Genomic DNA, 16382 nt, shown 5'->3' with positions numbered 1-16382 from the left:
GCTGCCAGTCACTTTCTGAGAGCACAAAGGCTCTGAGCCTCCTAAGTCCAAACTTCTCGTTTTCATGCAGGCACCCCACACTGTCACTGCTGCTACCTGCCTGCCGCATACCTGTGGGGATTTACACCCACTCTGATGAGAGATGGTTTGGGGTTACTGCAGCCTGGGAAACAGGTGTTTTAGACAGGCCCACCCCACTAGGGAGATTAAGCATGATGAAGGGCACCGGTGAAGATGGATGTCTCTCTCCCGTCACCCAGCCCTGCATCTACGCGAGGAGGGCAACTCCGGGCAAGAGTGGGACTTTCCCACAGGGCACCCCGCACGGCCGCCCGGGTCGGGGGTGCTCACTTTCTCTTGGGTGGAGAAAAAAAGGCACAGGGCCTTGGGGACAGGAGGAGGGAGGGCGGGGGCAGTTCTCAAACACCAGCCAGGTGGGGTCATGCAATCCGGCGCGTCACTACAAAAGGGCTGCCGTGTCCTGGACGGCCAGCCTCGGAGCTGGGAGCTCGCCAGGCCCCAGCCAGGAAAATGGGAAACCCCTGGGCCTCTCCGAGGTGACCTCCCTGCTTCCACCGCCCCCGTCCAGGAACCAGGGCAGTTCACCCCCGGGTGCGAGGCTCAGGCTTCGCTCTTTGTTTTGTGTGCTTGCCTCGTGCCAGGGGAACACGTTTTCAGTCCTAATCTGTACGCAGCCAGGCTGCTCTCCTTCACGCAGCCGGGACCTTTCCCCTTCAGCTGCAGTTTCCTAGAAATGTGGCCGCCCAGTGTTATGATTCAAACAGCGCTCAGTCCCTGTGGATAGCAGGGCAGGGCGGGGCTGGCAGTGCTGGACCTTTAGTGCCACGCCCTGTCTCTGTCTCTGCCTCTGCCTTCCTGGTTTTCCCAGCAACCTACGTGATTTAATGCTCATCCACACCCCCTGCTGTGAGCAGCCTTCGGGAGGGGGAGGGGTGGGGTGGGGAAACAGGAGATCTTGCCAAACCCGTCATTGCTCTGGTTGCCATAGCAGCCTCTGTGAGCCGGACAGACAGCCAGGGCCTTCCCGGCCCCAGGCGGCTTCCAGGCTGCCGCGCTCAAGGAGCAGAAGCTGCAGGCTCTGGGTGAAAGCTGAGATCTCTTGTCTTCAGCAGCCTAGCGGGTGTGCGGGGAGGTGGAAGAGGAGGCGGGGGGAAGGAGGAGAGCAAGGGCTAGACAAGCTTCTGTTCAGTGCAGCGTCCACTGGTGTCCCCAGACCCCAAGAGTTCAGGATCGCCTGTACTGTCCCAACATGCATTTCCCAGTAACAGCAGCCCGCAGGGGACTGTCACTGTGCAAGACGGGGGTGGGTGGGGGTGGGGTGTAAAGACACAGACCTACTAGAGAATGATCTTGAGGATATGGGGAGGGGGAAGCGTAAGCTGTAACAAAGTGAGAGAGTGGCGTGGACATATATACACTACCAAACGTAAGGTAGATAGCTAGTGGGAAGCAGCCGCATGGCACAGGGAGATCAGCTGGGTGCTTTGTGACCACCTAGAGGGGTGGGATAGGGAGGGTGGGAAGGAGGGAGACGCAAGAGGGAAGAGATATGGGAACATATGTATATGTATAACTGATTCACTTTGTTATACAGCAGAAACTAACACACCATTGTAAAGCAATTATACTCCAATAAAGATGTTAAAAAAAGACGGGGGGGGGCGCAGAGAGGCTGAGGGACAGAGAGACAGGGACAGAAGGGAGCACTGTTATTTTGTTTTCCATTCTCCATGGGACCTGCAGTATTTTTTCCTCCTCCCATAAGAAGTCAGCGTCCTCCCCCACCACCCTGATGTGACCTACTTATCTACACCCTTTAAAGGGAGGGACCCTGGAAGGCATCCCGGGCCAGGGCAGTTCTGAGTTTCAGAGACGAGCTCTTTAATAAGGGAAATCCAGAAGCTGTAAAATCGGGGGGCAAGGTGGTAGGGAGGTCAGGCAAGGCTGGGAAGAAGGGGGATAGAGGTGGGTGCCACTGGAGGAGAGTGCTCAGCAGCGGCCGCTGGCCGTCAGGCCCGAGTCATGCCATGACTAAGGGGAAGAGGTATGGGGCGCAGGAGTGGCGGAGCAGCAGATACCAACTGCTGGAGAGAGCGCACAAACACAGGGAAAACCAACCAAGATGCCAGCTTCCCCACTGTCTGCCCCTAGTCCACTGAGCTGAGGTATCTCATCTCTGAGCTCCAGTTTCCTCATCTGCAAAACGGGGATAAGAATTTCTACCTCAGGAGACTGATGAAAAGATTATTTACCACACCCTCTGTTCCCTCCTAAAGAAAACTCGACTAGGTCTCAGAACGATGGCACCCGTAGGATAAAAGCCACTACTTCTAAGCACTACCTACTCTGCAGGAGACGCTGTAAACGTAGTTTATCTCACTTAATTCTGCGAGGAATGTAATATGCCCGAAAAGGAATCCGAGGCTCAGAGGAGTTAAATCATTTATGCAAAGTCACGCAGCTAGGAACAGAACTGAGCTTCACATTCATGGATGTCCACTCAAGGCCTGTGCTCTTAAACACCTCCCCTGGACTGTAGCATCACTGGCCTTAATGAGAAAGGATTTGGCAAAAGCTGTGTCCCCAAATCTTAAGTAAATTTAGAATGCTGAGTCAGATTGGGGCTGGAGGAATCAAAAAATAACTGGGCTGTATAATGCTATCGTTTGTCCTCTTGGCACTCAGCAGAAGCTGTCCTGCAGTCTGGAGGCTGTAAACGGCTATCTGGTCTCGAGCTGCTGGGCCTCCAGCCTGGCCCCCCTCCAAGCCATTCTCCTCACTGTAGCCACAGAGAACATTTTCCTGCTCCCAGTTGCCCTCAGGATTACATCCAGACCCAATGTGGCCAGGGCCTCTCCTACCCTTAGTAGACCTTAGGCCTAGTAGGCAGGCCCTACCCCATTTTTTATAAAATATACTAAAATACACCCATATCATTCACTAAACGTGAATTTTTTCATGTATAAAAATTTGAAAGGACTTTTAATAATTTGAACGTTGAAATGATTAATTTAAATATTCAGTTTTCATATGTAGGTGCCAATGCATTTTTTTTTAGGCCTCAAATATTTGGGGCCTTTGGAAAGCTTATAAGCACTATGCACATGGTGCCCTAATGGGTGAAACAGCCCTCTGGGTAGCCCGGGGCCACCTCCCCTGCATCCCTTCTGTGAATAGTGTTTACTCTGCCTAGAATTTTGTTTCTCCTTCTACAGCTGTAAGTACTCACACCATTCTCCCCTCCCTCATTGCCCTGCAGTTTATTTATTTTGACCTAAGGTCATAGATACTTAACCTCTCAGTTTCCTTGTGTGTAAAATACGTTTTAATAAAACAGGAATAATAGCGATACCTACGTCATAGGATACGTTTTCAGAGGATAAGTTAATACATGAAGTATGATTCATGAACCATCACCTGGAAGCTTGTTAGAACTGCAGAATCTCAGCCCCGCCCCCCAGATGGATGGAATCGGAACAAGATCCCCCTGTGATTCAAAGGCACGTTTAAGTGTGAGAAGCACTGCCCTAAAGCACTTATGAAAATACCTGTTACTTAATAAACACTCAATAAATGACAGCCGCGTTGATTACTATTGTCATGACTATTAAAGGTCAAGCTTTCATAGCTGTCTGCAGTTTCCCCTCTTGACTTACTTTTAACTTCCAAACTCTAGTTCAGTGGTTTTCACACGGAGTTCCTGGGGAACACTGGCATCCTGGGCGCATCCCAGCTAAATGCTGAGGTTAGTCAAGACGTGTTCGTTTCCTGCACTCAGGCAGCCTCCCTCCATCTGCAGGAGACAGAAGGAAAGAGGTAATTGCAGTAGGTGGTGTGACACCGGCTACCAAGAAAAGGATGCAGAGGTGCTTCAGAGGCAGCTGACCCCGGCTTGCTGGGTCAAGGAAAGTGCTATTTAAATCTAAGAGCCGATAACTCAGGATTCACCCCCAAAGTGTGGTTCTTATTTAAACGGTGGACTGACTGCTCCCACAGTGAGAGGGGTTGGAAAGGGCTTAAACCTTGCTCTAGGGAGCAAAGATCTACTAAGTAGGTCTAGATCGATTGGCCTTGCTGTTTGCTCCCCCAGGCAGACAAGGGAGCCATGGGGATTTGAGTCTAGACTCTACGTGGTGTCCTGGTACGAAGCCCAGTCACTTAAAAGAAATTTTGGCTACGTTGCCAACTGACCCTCAGTAGTTGTAGAACTGTTACGCTGGGCACCTTGGTTTCCTCATTTGCAGGACGAAAATGATATGCCCACACAGGGTTCCTGTAAGAATTAAGTGAAAGGCAGGAGGTCCAGTCCCAGGAACACAGCAGGGCAGAGGCAAGGGTTCACGGGTTCTGGGCTCTGCAGCCGCATCTGGGCCCGCGTAGGCTGGACCTGTGACGCTGCAAGCATTTCTTCCGAAAGGTACTTGCAAAGACCACCCCCCAGCCCGGGCTGCGGGGCTGAGCGGCCGAAACAGCCAGTCAACGAGCAAGATACGGGGCGGTCAGCTAGGGTCAGCCGGGGTCGCGAGTGGCTGCTTCTGGAGCGAAGAGAAGGCGCTGTTTCCCGGGCCGGGGCAGCCCCTAACGGATGCTCTGAGGGCCCCAGAACAGACTCGGCCCAGTGCAGCCGCTGGCAAGGGCCCCATGGAAACGAGAACACTCTTTACAAACAAGAAGACTCCTTACACGGAGGTTACCACGTAATCTACAGGACGTCCACTGCATCCGACCTCTCCCGCCCCACGCGCCACGAGAGACCGGCCGGCGCAGAGCCAGGAGGCCGCGCGCCGGCCGCCGCCGATTGGCTGCGAGGAGCCGGGCCGCCTTTGATTGGCCGCAAGGAGGCCGGGCAGCCGCCAATTCGCTGCGAGGAGCCCTGGCCGTCGCCGATTGGCTGAGAGGAGACCCGTTGGACCACTCCGCGGGCCCGGCCCAGCGAAAGCGAGGTCAGCTGACTGGGTTGAGCCCGCGGAGAGGAAGCGGAGTTCTGGCGCTGGGCGGGTGGTGGGTTTGGCCTTGAGCTTTTGTTACGTGGCTGTTATTGCTTCCTTCCCCAGCAGAAGGCCGAGGCCAGCCCTCGCCCTTTGCTGAAGCAAAACACCCCCTCCCCACCCCGTGGCTCCGGCCCGAGGGCAGAGGGGCCTCTTCCCGCCGCGCCTCGCGGAGCGGACGCGCTGACCGTGGGCGGGGCCTACGGGGCTATTTCGGTTCCTTCTCTGCCCCGAGTCTTTGCCTTCCTGCTGGGTTTCCCTGCGCTTCCCCTAGGCCGTTAGTGACCCCAGACACCACTTTCCTAGCGCTTACTTTACGTCAAGCAGGCCCTCTGCGTATTTCTTTGCCTGATTTTTCAGGGCAACAGTGCGGCAATCACTAACCCCCATTTACAAAAGAGAAAACATGCAGTTCAGAGAACTTAATTTGCTGAATGTCACAGTTAAGGAGTGGTTCCGCTGGGATTCACCTCCTCGCTGTCTGTGCTCGTTACCCCTGCCTGCCCTCCCTCCGGGTGAGGCCATGCCAGGACCATGCTGAAGAATGGTTGTGGTCAGCCCCATTCTGTCCCGGAGTCACATTTGGGGGGCCAGGCTAGGAAATAACCCAGCTCTAGGGAATTGTTAGAAAAGATTTCCCCTAGAGCCTGTTTTTTTAGCACAGGGATCTAATCAACGCTTGTGATCTGGAATTCTTTCCTGGCTTCCTGTGAGAAGCACCCAGGCTCGGGGCACATTCCGCCTCCCATCCTCATGCCCCTTCCCGCCTCTGGACCCTGCAGAGAACGAACAAGGCACCGCATTTGTCCAAAGCCTCTCCAATGGGAACTCATCTGCAGATCAAGCATAAACATCATGAACCCAGAGAAGGGGAAAGTAAGGCACGGGGCGCTTCTGGGCAGTCCCCCTCCAGTGGGCAGAGTGCTTGAGAAGGACAAGTCTCCCAGGTCTTCTCCCGCTTGTCTCCACGGAGTAGACACATCTCACACCCCCTGGAAAACCTCTTGTCAGTGAGAGGGGAGGACTGTGTGAGAAAGTGTAAGTGACAGCTTTGAAAATCAGACACATTGTACACGTGGAAGACAGGGTTTTTGTTTTGATGAGACATCAGTAAGGCCATGGCTGGCTTTTATTATTTATTATAAAAATAGTACAGGCCAATCGCCAAGTAATTCCACCTTGTAAACGTAACTACATAAGAGAAAAGCCTGAAAACCACCTGGAAGACCCATGCCTTAAGATCCCTCGACAAAGGGGATGCAGACAATTTATGAAGGTCACTTCTTACCCCATGTCCAACCTACAGCCCTCCATTCACCTGGTACTGAAGGTGGGAGATGTCTGCGGTAATACAGCTACAGAGGGGTGGGGTGGGAATGATTCTCCTTCTACATGTGAGTGAACACAATATGAACAGAACAATGAAAAATTTTAAATACGGTTAAAAGGGGAGGAGGAACAAGTTACCAGGCACCTGAGATGAACTGATGACTGTAGTTGAAGGCCCTGGAGCCAGGGAGGGGAAGGTCTGAGCAGCCCACAGTGCCATGGCTCCAGGTATACTGTATTTTAAAAAACTACACGTTATCAGGTGGAAAGCCCTTATAGTTAACCTTTTTTAAAGCTTCAGTTTCCACATTTGTAAAATACGGACTTCGGATAAGATGGTTCCTAAGCTGCCCCCAATGTGGAAACTCCTGATTCTGCAGCGTCCAGATATTTTCATTAAATGACGCACACCTCCTCCATCTCAACAACGTGTTAATCATCTGACTAACTGTTCAGCTTCCCTGCTTTATGAGATCATCCGTGCCGGTTCCAAGTGCACCTGGCTGCCACACAGCAAACATTCCATGTGTGAGCTGGGGGTACATGTTGTTGGGGTGCTAGGTCTGGCAAACTTGAGGCGTGCTGGTTTAACCTGAAACAGCACGAAACACAATGCAGTCCCCAACACCCAACAGGCTACTGGGGGCCTGGGCCTGGGGCAGAGCCTCCCGATTCACTTTGAGGTAGCATTGGTTGTCATGCCTCAGGGCTTGGAGGTGCCAAGAGCCTTCGCCTACCAACGATCCTCCAACAGTTATCAGGCCGACCCTTCCTTCCATCAGGTGGGGGCCATTACACCCCTAACCATCAGCCTTGTCTGCTAAGTTGAGGTTCTACTTAATAGGATCCACAGTTGGGACTAAAATCGTCCTCAGGAGGCGCTTGCCGGAGAATCTATGTATATCCCGTGACTACACACAATCATGGCAAATGGTCATGATCTCTCAGTAGCAACCCACACATAGTTTCCAGAAGGCATCAGTAGCTCCTTATAGGTATACCTCAAACCTTCAAATCCACAGATAAAGCCATAGGTTAGGGTGGGACCCAGGATTCTCTTTTCTTTTCAGTTAATTGTCACACCATGTTCTGAGTGCCATCACTGAGGGAAGGAAGAGAAGGGGTGGGAAAGGGCACAGTTTTCAACACCTTCAGCACAGTGGTTAAGAAAACAGGCTCTGGAGCTAGACTGCTTGGGCTTGAATCCTGGGTCTTCAATTTTCTTGCTGGGCTGTCTAACCAAAGGCAAATTACTTAACCTCTCTGTGCCTCAGTTGCTTACAGGACTATTATGAGGGTGAAATGAATTAATTGATGTAAAGCACCAAGAGCAATGCCTGCCCCATATAAGTGCTCTATGAGTGTGACTATTATCATGGCAAGTCTGTGCTAACTGCCTTCCACGTATTATTTAGTTAACATTATCAACAATTCCTTCTGAAAAGGAAAATACAGGAAGTTACTGAGTTCTACACTAGTTATAACAATGTCTGTGACTGGGGGGATATATAAGAAAGGAAATAAACATATCTGGACCAAGGCCTTGTTTCTTCTATTAGTCCTTTCTATGTAAAGGGTTTCATACTATGCCTGATGATGCTTTTTGGACACAGTAATATGAATTGGAAATCTTTCCATGTCAGAACATGTGGATCCACCTCGTTCTTTTTAACTGCTGTGCAGTATTACATAATATGGATATAAATAGACGCTTTACCTATTCCCATATATTTCTTGTGTACCTAATGTTTTCTGTGTCCATACAGGATGTGGAAGGGAGCACAGGTGGCAAAGCAGCATACAGCATGTTCCCCAAGAGGCTTGTCATTTTGTGGGGGGGATTCAGGACTTAGATTAAATAATCAGAGACAAGTACAAGAGAGCATGTAATAAAGTATCAAATTGAATTTGTGTCCATGCTAGTGATTTAATAGGACTAACAACAGACTGCAACAGTGGAGCTGAGGGCCTGCCTCCTGGAAGCCCTGGCTGGGATAGAGAGGAAATTTACCCATTAATTCTTCCAGCCTCATTGAAAAATTACTCAAGACAGGAAGCACCAGCCTGCACTCACTTAACAACAGTGCGACACAGCAGCACTGGTGTCCCAGCTGGAGGTGAAATGCTGCAGGCCTGGTGTCTCCTGCAGCTGGCTACGGGTGGGCAGCCCCTTCCTGCTAACGCGCTGCAGGGGCTCGTCCTCCCCTCCACCTTCTGACGAGGGCTCGTGCTGCTCTCCCTGAATCCCAGGTGGTGCAGACCCCTCCAGGCACAGCAGCTCTGTTCCAGGAGCCAGAATGAGAGCTCCCTTCTTTGAGGTCCTCAGTCCTCCGTCTGGCTCTGCTTCCTTGGGAAGAATTCACTGGGTCGTGAGAGCAGTTGCCACATAGGCCCGGCTGGGGACATTCTGTGCGTAGGTACTCAGAAGCATTTGCTGAGGCTGTCTTTCTTTTACCCCAGCCCTGAGCACGAGTCACTACCTAAATCAGTAACACTTGGCTGCCTCAGAGAATTAGGTGGTGTCAAAGCCCACACTTGACATTCCTTCCGCGAGGCCCTACCCAGCAACATTTTCACACCTTAGTGAGGGTAAACCTTTCGGCCTCATCCTTGACCACTTATGCTTCCACACATGCCTCTGTATGGACAAAGTCAACAGTCAATGAACAGAAAAATATTTACTAGGTACTTCCTATGGATTTAGCTTCATACAAAGCATGGGGTTAGGGATTTGGGGGGAGGGAGGGTTATAGGAAAAGAGAGACAGAGTCCTGCCTTAGGGGCTTAATGCCTTGATACACAGAGGAACGCAACACAGTAGGTCCCCAAGTGGTCACAGCTGGTGGCGTGGGAGAGCAGAGAAGCAACCTGGAAGGGAGTGGAGGGCCCCTACCAAGATGCTCTTGACAGAAGCATCTATTCTCACCTCCCAAAGCATCCACGTCAGCATCTCTGGGGAGTGAGTTCAGTAGGACAGGATGACCCAGTATAGCAAACAGATCCAAGTCTGGTCATAGGGTCACAGAAAGTCAGTGTTTCCCTAGTCATTTGAATGACTACCCCACCTTTTCCTCTAATTTTGAAAAAGTGGAAAGGCTTGTGCAATGAATGTTCTTAAACCCTTCACCTACATTCATCAATGCTCTCATATTTACTTTATCTCTTTCTATAGTTACACATTTCCCCCTCATTTGGAAGTAAGTTGCAGACACCATCCCTAAATACTTCAGCACAGATCTTGTAAAAAAAAAGTATTCTCCTGCATAGCCCCAATATCACGTTACTCTGAAGAAACTGAACACTGATACACAGTTCACAGTCACTTTTCCCAATTGTCCGTACAATGCCCTCTATAGCTTTTCGCCTTTTTAAAAAAAAACTGAAATAGAATCAAGGATTAGTCATTGCATTTGGGCGCCTTGTTTCTCAAGTCTCTTTTAATCTGTAACCGGACCCTACTCCCGTTTTCTTCCCTTGCATCATCTTGACATTTTTGAGGAGTGCAGGTCAGTCATTTTGGAGAATGACCCACAATTTGGATTTGTCTGTTTTCTCATGACTGAAAGTAGGTTCTATTTCTTTTTCTTAAAATTATGGTGGTGAAACATCTGTACCACGAAATTTACCATTTTAGCCATGTTAAGTGACAATTCAGTGGCAATAAGTCCATTCATAATATGGTGCAACCATCACCACTATCCATTTCCAGAATGTTTTCATCATCTCAGAAATTCCACACCCACTAAACACTAACTCCCCATATCCTGAACCCCCAGCTCCTGGCAACCATTATTCTAATACCTTCCGTGTCTATGAACTTGCCTATTCTAGGTACCTCATATAAGTAGAATCATATGATATTTGTCCTTTTGTGATTGACATTTAACAGCATAATGTTTTCAAGGTTCACCCCTGTTGTAGCATGGGTCAGAATCTCCTTCCTTTTTAAGGCTGAATAATATTCCATTGTATGTACCACATTTTGTTTATCCACTCATCTGTGGACAGACAACTTGGGTTGTCTCCAACTTCTGGCTACTGTGTATACTGTTGATATGAACAGTGGAGCACAAGTATCTGTTTGAGTCCCTGCTTTCGCTCCTTTGGGGTAAATACCTGGGAGTGGTATTGCTGGATCATATGGTGACTCTGTGTATCTTTTTTTTTTTTTTTTTGGCTGTGTTAGGTCTTCGTTTCTGTGCGAGGGCTTTCTCTAGTTGAGGCGAGTGGGGGCCGCTCTTCATTGCGGTGCGCGGGCCTCTCACTGTCGTGGCCTCTCTTGTTGCAAAGCACAAGCTCCAGATGCGCAGGCTCAGTAGTTGTGGCTCACGGGCCTAGTTGCTCTGCGGCATGTGGGATCTTCCTAGACCAGGGCTCGAACCCGTGTCCCCTGCATTGGCAGGCAGATTCTCAACCACTGCGCCACCAGGGAAGCCTCTGTTTATCTTTTTGAGGAGCTGCCTGACTGTTTTCCACAGTGGCTGCATCATTTTACATTCTCACCAGCTTCTGATTCTCATGAGGCGTCCAGTTTCTCCAATCCTTGCCAACCCTTTTTTTTTTTGTATTTATTTATTTTTCATAATAGTCATCCTAAAGGTAAGAGGTAGTATCTCATTAAGGTTTTGATTCGCATCTCCTCAATGACTAATAATGTTGATCGTCTTTTTATGTGCTTATTGGCCACGTGTATATCTTCTTTGGAGAAATGTCTATTCAAGTCATTTATCCATTTTTTATTCGGGTTGTTTGTTTTTCTTTAAGTTATAGAAGTTCTTTTCATATTCTGGGTGTTAATCCCTTATCAGATATATAATTTGCGAATATTTTACTCCCTTTCTGTGGGTCATCTTTTCACTCTCTTCATAGTGTCCTTTAATGCACAAAAGGTTTTAATTTTGATGAAGTCGAAATTATCTATTGTTCTTTTGTTTGTGCTTTTGGTGTCTTATCTTAGAAATCATTGCCTCATCCAGTGTCACAAAGATCTTCCTCTATGTTTTCTTCTAAGAGTTCTATAGTTTTAGCTCTTAAGTTTAGGTCTTTGATCCATTCTGAGCTAATTTTTGTATATGGTGTAAGGTAAGGGTCCAATTTCATTCTTTTGCATGTGGGAATATCCAGTTTTTCCAGTTTGCTGAAAAGACTGACCTTTCCCCCATTGAATGGTCTTGGCACCTTTGTCAGAAATCAATTATTTCTGGGTTCTCTACTCCATTGGTCTGTATGCCTGCCCTGTTCCATTTTAAGACGTATATGGCTTCTTCCAACCTCCTTCTAATACTTGTATCCACTCTCTCAAAGAGAAGGAGAATGAGGGGGAAAAGTCTTAACCACAAAGGAATTTAATGTTATGAGGCCCTGGATCTGGATTTGAAAGCCAGGATAAGTGCAACCTTCTTGAGGTGCCCAGTTTTCAGATAAGCCTTCAAATTGTTGGTGTTGAGCAAGCTATTTATTCTATCTGAATCCATCCACTTACTAAGGCACAAACATTCTCTACATTTTTTCCCCTGTTACCAAACTTAGAGGACTCAAATATGCTTCAAGCCATGTTGTTTTGAAATCCTACACAATGCGAATGAGATTGATGTTGTATGTGTGTTTAGCTTTTAACTCACAGGAGAAGGAGGTCTGCAATGAAACAACAGTTATTTATTGAGTACACTTTATGTGGGGCACTGTAACATAAAATTCATATTCGTGGTGGCTTACAGTGTAGTTGGAGAGGCAAAGTGTGTCTATACACATGTGTGGCTTGATGAGTACTTGGAGGTGGGAGAGGTGAACACCGAAATAGTTGGCAAACTCTCCGAAGGTGGGGTCTTCAGGGGGCCGTTAAAGAGGAAGAGTACATTAAGATCCAGGGTTGAAAGTGAAGAATACTGGGTATGGAAACACAAAGGCAGCCATGAGTAAGCTCTCTGGGGACAGTGAGAAGGGCAGCCCGACTAGATTAGCAGATGTGTGTGGGAGAGCACCAGTGGATGGGTGGGGTGCGGCTAAATTATGTAGGATTTTTAAATAACCGGGCAAAGGAATGTGTACCTGATTGACTACACAGTAGGTCACCCTTAAAAGTTCTTAAATGATGTGATTAGTTTTCTGAATGGAGGAGTGGGGTCCTGTTTTAGGTAGGTTGGTCCAGGAGGGGATGTGGGATAGATCATTGGAGAAGAGGAATTGATTCATTTCTCATGAGGGCTTCCCTGGAAAGAAAAGTAGTAGCTCTCTGCCCCAAGTCCAACTCCAGACTGAGGTGTACTGACAACCCTTCTTACTGAAATCTGCTGTTAGAAAATGCACTGGATCTAAGATCCTATGAGATCTTACCCACATTCAACCCAGCCCACTAACCTTTTGTGGCGTAAAATTTCCACTGCCGGTTCTGTTTTGCTTTGGCGCCCTCCCCAGACTGCCTCATCATGGTGTCATGCTTCCACAGCTTCCAAGCTACAGGCAGGGCTGCAATTTTAGTTTCTTCATTTTTACAGAAGGTCAAGTCTTCTAAAGCTATTAGTGGGTCAGCTGGAATCTGTCTGTGTTGAGAAGGTGCAGGAAAACTGGGGGACACTGCAGCTGACCTTTACAGCCTTCTCGCCGTTTCTCCCCTCTCCTCCCAGCTCCCTGCCCGAGATGCTGAGCCTCATCAGGACCTGGTACTTCCTCTTCACTCAGTGCTTTCCCACCACAGCTGAAAACTGTCTGTGACACACACAAGGGATTCAAGCCGCTCAGTCCCAGGCAGGAATGTTGAGCCTTGCCGGGTGACATTCTGGGGGTCACAGGAAAACAGAAGCTAAGCAGGAAGTGTCCTGTGGGCTAGAATCAGAGAGATGCAGGGACACGGGTGAACGTTCTGGAGCTCAGCGCTGGACGACGCCGTGGGAACCATCAGGCTGGCATCCCCTGTGGTCAGAGGCTATAGCTGCATTTTTACCCTCCCCTCCCTGACTGAATACTCCCGGCTCTGGCATCTCCTCAGATGGCTACCGTGTTTGGTTTTCAACCAGGACAAACAAAGAGAAGGGGTTTGTTTTGCTGTCTGCTTTTGCTGAATGGAATCTCTGATTCTATTTACCAATCATGCCTCAGACACCCTGGGGCTGGTTAGGACTTTAAACCCTGAGCACACTGGACTCCTAGCTTTACTGAATCCTTTTCCATATCCTGAGGCTGGTACAAACTTCATCCTTCCCCTTCACCCCCAACGTCCCTTCAGTCTGTGGGTGATTCTGCAGCCAATTCCTGGCTAATATTTCACCCACAAATTACTATTTCAGCTGAACTTCCCCAAACCTGAGCATCCTTACCAGATACTTTGGGGTTCCTCACAATGTAGTTACCTTCAAATCTGCGTGCCTTTCTGGTATAATTCTGAATTGGTGAAGAATCTCTAATTTTAAAGGGCATACAGTAAGCTCAGCCCCCTAAGGGGTGTTGCAGAAATCTGTAGTTCTACCCTATTCATACCTAATTCCAGCCTTCCAGGAGTTTCAGACAAGATGTCTTAGGAAGCTTTGTGCTTTGGCGTTCTATTTTTCACCTCTTCTTCCCTCTAACTGAAGATGGGGTAAGGAGCATGAAAAGGGGCTGTGAACCAGAATGACTAGAAAACAGCACACACAATACAAGGCGTCTTCACCCTCCCTGCTTCTGCTCCCAGGGGTCAGCAGGCAGAGGCAGCTCTCAGGTAAGTAAATTTGCAGATGCCCACGCATGTCCAGAGCATTCCCAGTCATCAGAGACTGCCCAGCGGGGGCGGGGGTCCAGCCTTCCGTCTGGGGTTTCTTTTAGAACTTTTGTCCCGAGAGCATCCTGCTCTGTTATATACATACCCACGGCCGTCGCCAGATTGCTAGGGTGAGTACAGCCGTGCTCAAGGGCCTGGCACTGGGTTAGAAACAGAAACTGAGCTTCAAGGCCCGGTGGGGGGCCTGAGACGGGAGCTATGGCCCAGTCCTCCCCACACGCCCTTTGCATTTGCCTCTCCTCGTCGAGATCCCAGGCTTAACCCCTTCCTCGCTCGACTGCTGAGGCATGTCTAAATGTTTTCAGATGCAGGTCCAGAACGTCGGGCGTGAAGCCGAGCCCCGTCCATCACCCGCCCTCACGTGGGTGGGTGGCTTGGCTGCTTCCCACCCGGGAGGGGGAGAGGCTGAGCTGGGGTCTCTCGGAAGGGGGCCCTTGGCCCAGACGCACAGCCCCTGAGTGAGGACGCCCACGAAGGGAAGGGTCGGCGTCCTGCTCTATTTAGAACCGGCTTTCCTGCTAGTACAGGCCAGAGGGCTATAATTGTGACTGGAGAGCCATTTTCCCTCAAAGCTCTATTTTCAGGCGTTTACCATTTTCTTTAAAGCCTCACAGGCAGGCGGCCCCAGAGCACTCAGTCTCCCGAGGAAGGAGCCTGGGAGGAGTTTGGTCCAATTTCTCTGAGGGGCCCGAGAGGGCCTGTCCATCACTCAGATAGTCAGCGAGCCTCGGTTCGCTGCATGGACAGACCAGGAAGGCGAGCTACCGCCCGCTTTGCAGACCTGTGCTTTCTCCATCCAGCTGGCACAGCGGCCAGTGGAGCTGGACGGCCTGGGTTCAAACCCCACGTTGCTGGTTGTGAGACCTGCTTACTAGCTGTGTGAACTTGGGCAAGTTCCTCACCAGTGGCACCCACCTTACCAGACAGCTGTGTAGGACGGGCACTGACCTATAGCACATAAGCAACACCATAATGACACGTTCTCTTTCTTTGTCTGTAAACTGAGGAAATGCTATTAACTGCTGTGCCGGTCCTTCTGCCTGGTGGACAGCAAGCGTGTCCACTGTGTGTGGGTGATGCCAGGAGGAGATGCGCAGGGAAGGAAGGGCCTGGCTCCCATCCTCTGGGAGGGCCCGAGACTCCCAGAGAGACTCCCAGAAAATATGCAACAAGGGAGAAACCCGCTCCCCACTCTCCCTCGTGGAAAGGGCCGTGACACAGAAGCCTGTCACAGGCTCCGGCCCGGGGGTCACTTCCCCACCCCGAGTGGGACGCCAGCTCAGCCCGGGGTCGGAGGGAGCTGTGGAGGGGTCTGCGGGCCTCCTTGCACTGGGCGGCCCCCTGTCTGGCGCAGGGTGTGAAAGAGGAGCTGGAGGACTGACAGAACTTGGCCTTACGGTCAGAAAGAGGGACACAGACGTAGAGAACAAACGTATGGACACCCAGGGGTGGTGGTGAGATGTACTGGGAGATTGGGATTGACATATATACCCTACTTTGTATAAAATAGATGACTAATAAGAACCTGCTGTATAAAAAAATAAATAAAATTCAAAAATAAAATATGAAGACCAATATTAAATGAGTAAAAAAAAAATAAAAGGAACTTGGCCTTGCCGAGTGGCAGAGATTCTGGACAGGGTCTCTCGAGCAGCTAGCTGATGGGCTCCTGTCACTGGGCCCGAAATCCACCCCAGAGACTCTGGCTCCACCTCCGGCCCTGGCCCCGCACTCAGAGCCCAGGCTCCGGGCTCACTGGTGCCGTCCTTGTTGTGTGTGTGGAGGGCCACAGCCATGTCCCCTAAGTCTGCCCCTGCCTCTCTTGAAGCCCCAGTCCACCCTGGGATTTTACAATCAGACTCCTTGCTTTACTTTGTCCATCCAAATCCTACCTAAATCTGTCACGTCCATGTCAGTCTCACCTCCTCCATGAAGCCCTCCCTGCCTGCCCAACTCACACCACCAGTCTCACTCTCCTAAGTTTCCTAGTTACCTGTTCCATTCATTTGGAAATTAGGAATTTACTTAATTATACGTCCCCCAATATTCGAGCACTCGTTTGACTGCAAGGCACTGGCGGGGAGATGTTGAGGGACATCTCTAGAAGGAAAGGTCATCTTCTATCAAGAAGCTTAGATTCGGGCTTCCCTGGTGGCGCAGTGGTTGAGAGTCCACCTGCCGATGCAGGGGACACGGGTTCGTGCCCCAGTCGGGGAAGATCCCACATGCCACGGAGCGGCTGGGCCCGTGAGCCATGGCCGCTGAGCCTGTGTGTCTGGAGCCTGTGCTCC

General features: G+C 50.0%; 1 long non-coding RNA gene across 3 annotated transcripts in view; it reads right to left on the bottom strand.

Moving 5' to 3' along the window:
* LOC115840958 (uncharacterized) overlaps window positions 1–16382 on the bottom strand; it is a 125278-nt gene that overhangs the window by 65172 nt on the left and 43724 nt on the right. For all 3 annotated transcript variants that reach the window (XR_009565554.1, XR_009565555.1, XR_011377767.1), the window contains exon 4: window positions 3678–3814. This is a non-coding gene — a long non-coding RNA (uncharacterized lncRNA). The remainder of the gene's footprint in view (window positions 1–3677; window positions 3815–16382) is intronic.

Source organism: Globicephala melas, chromosome 10 (assembly GCF_963455315.2).
Source record: "Globicephala melas chromosome 10, mGloMel1.2, whole genome shotgun sequence".
Taxonomy (NCBI): domain Eukaryota; kingdom Metazoa; phylum Chordata; class Mammalia; order Artiodactyla; family Delphinidae; genus Globicephala; species Globicephala melas.
This window is presented reverse-complemented; position numbering and strand designations above follow the sequence as displayed.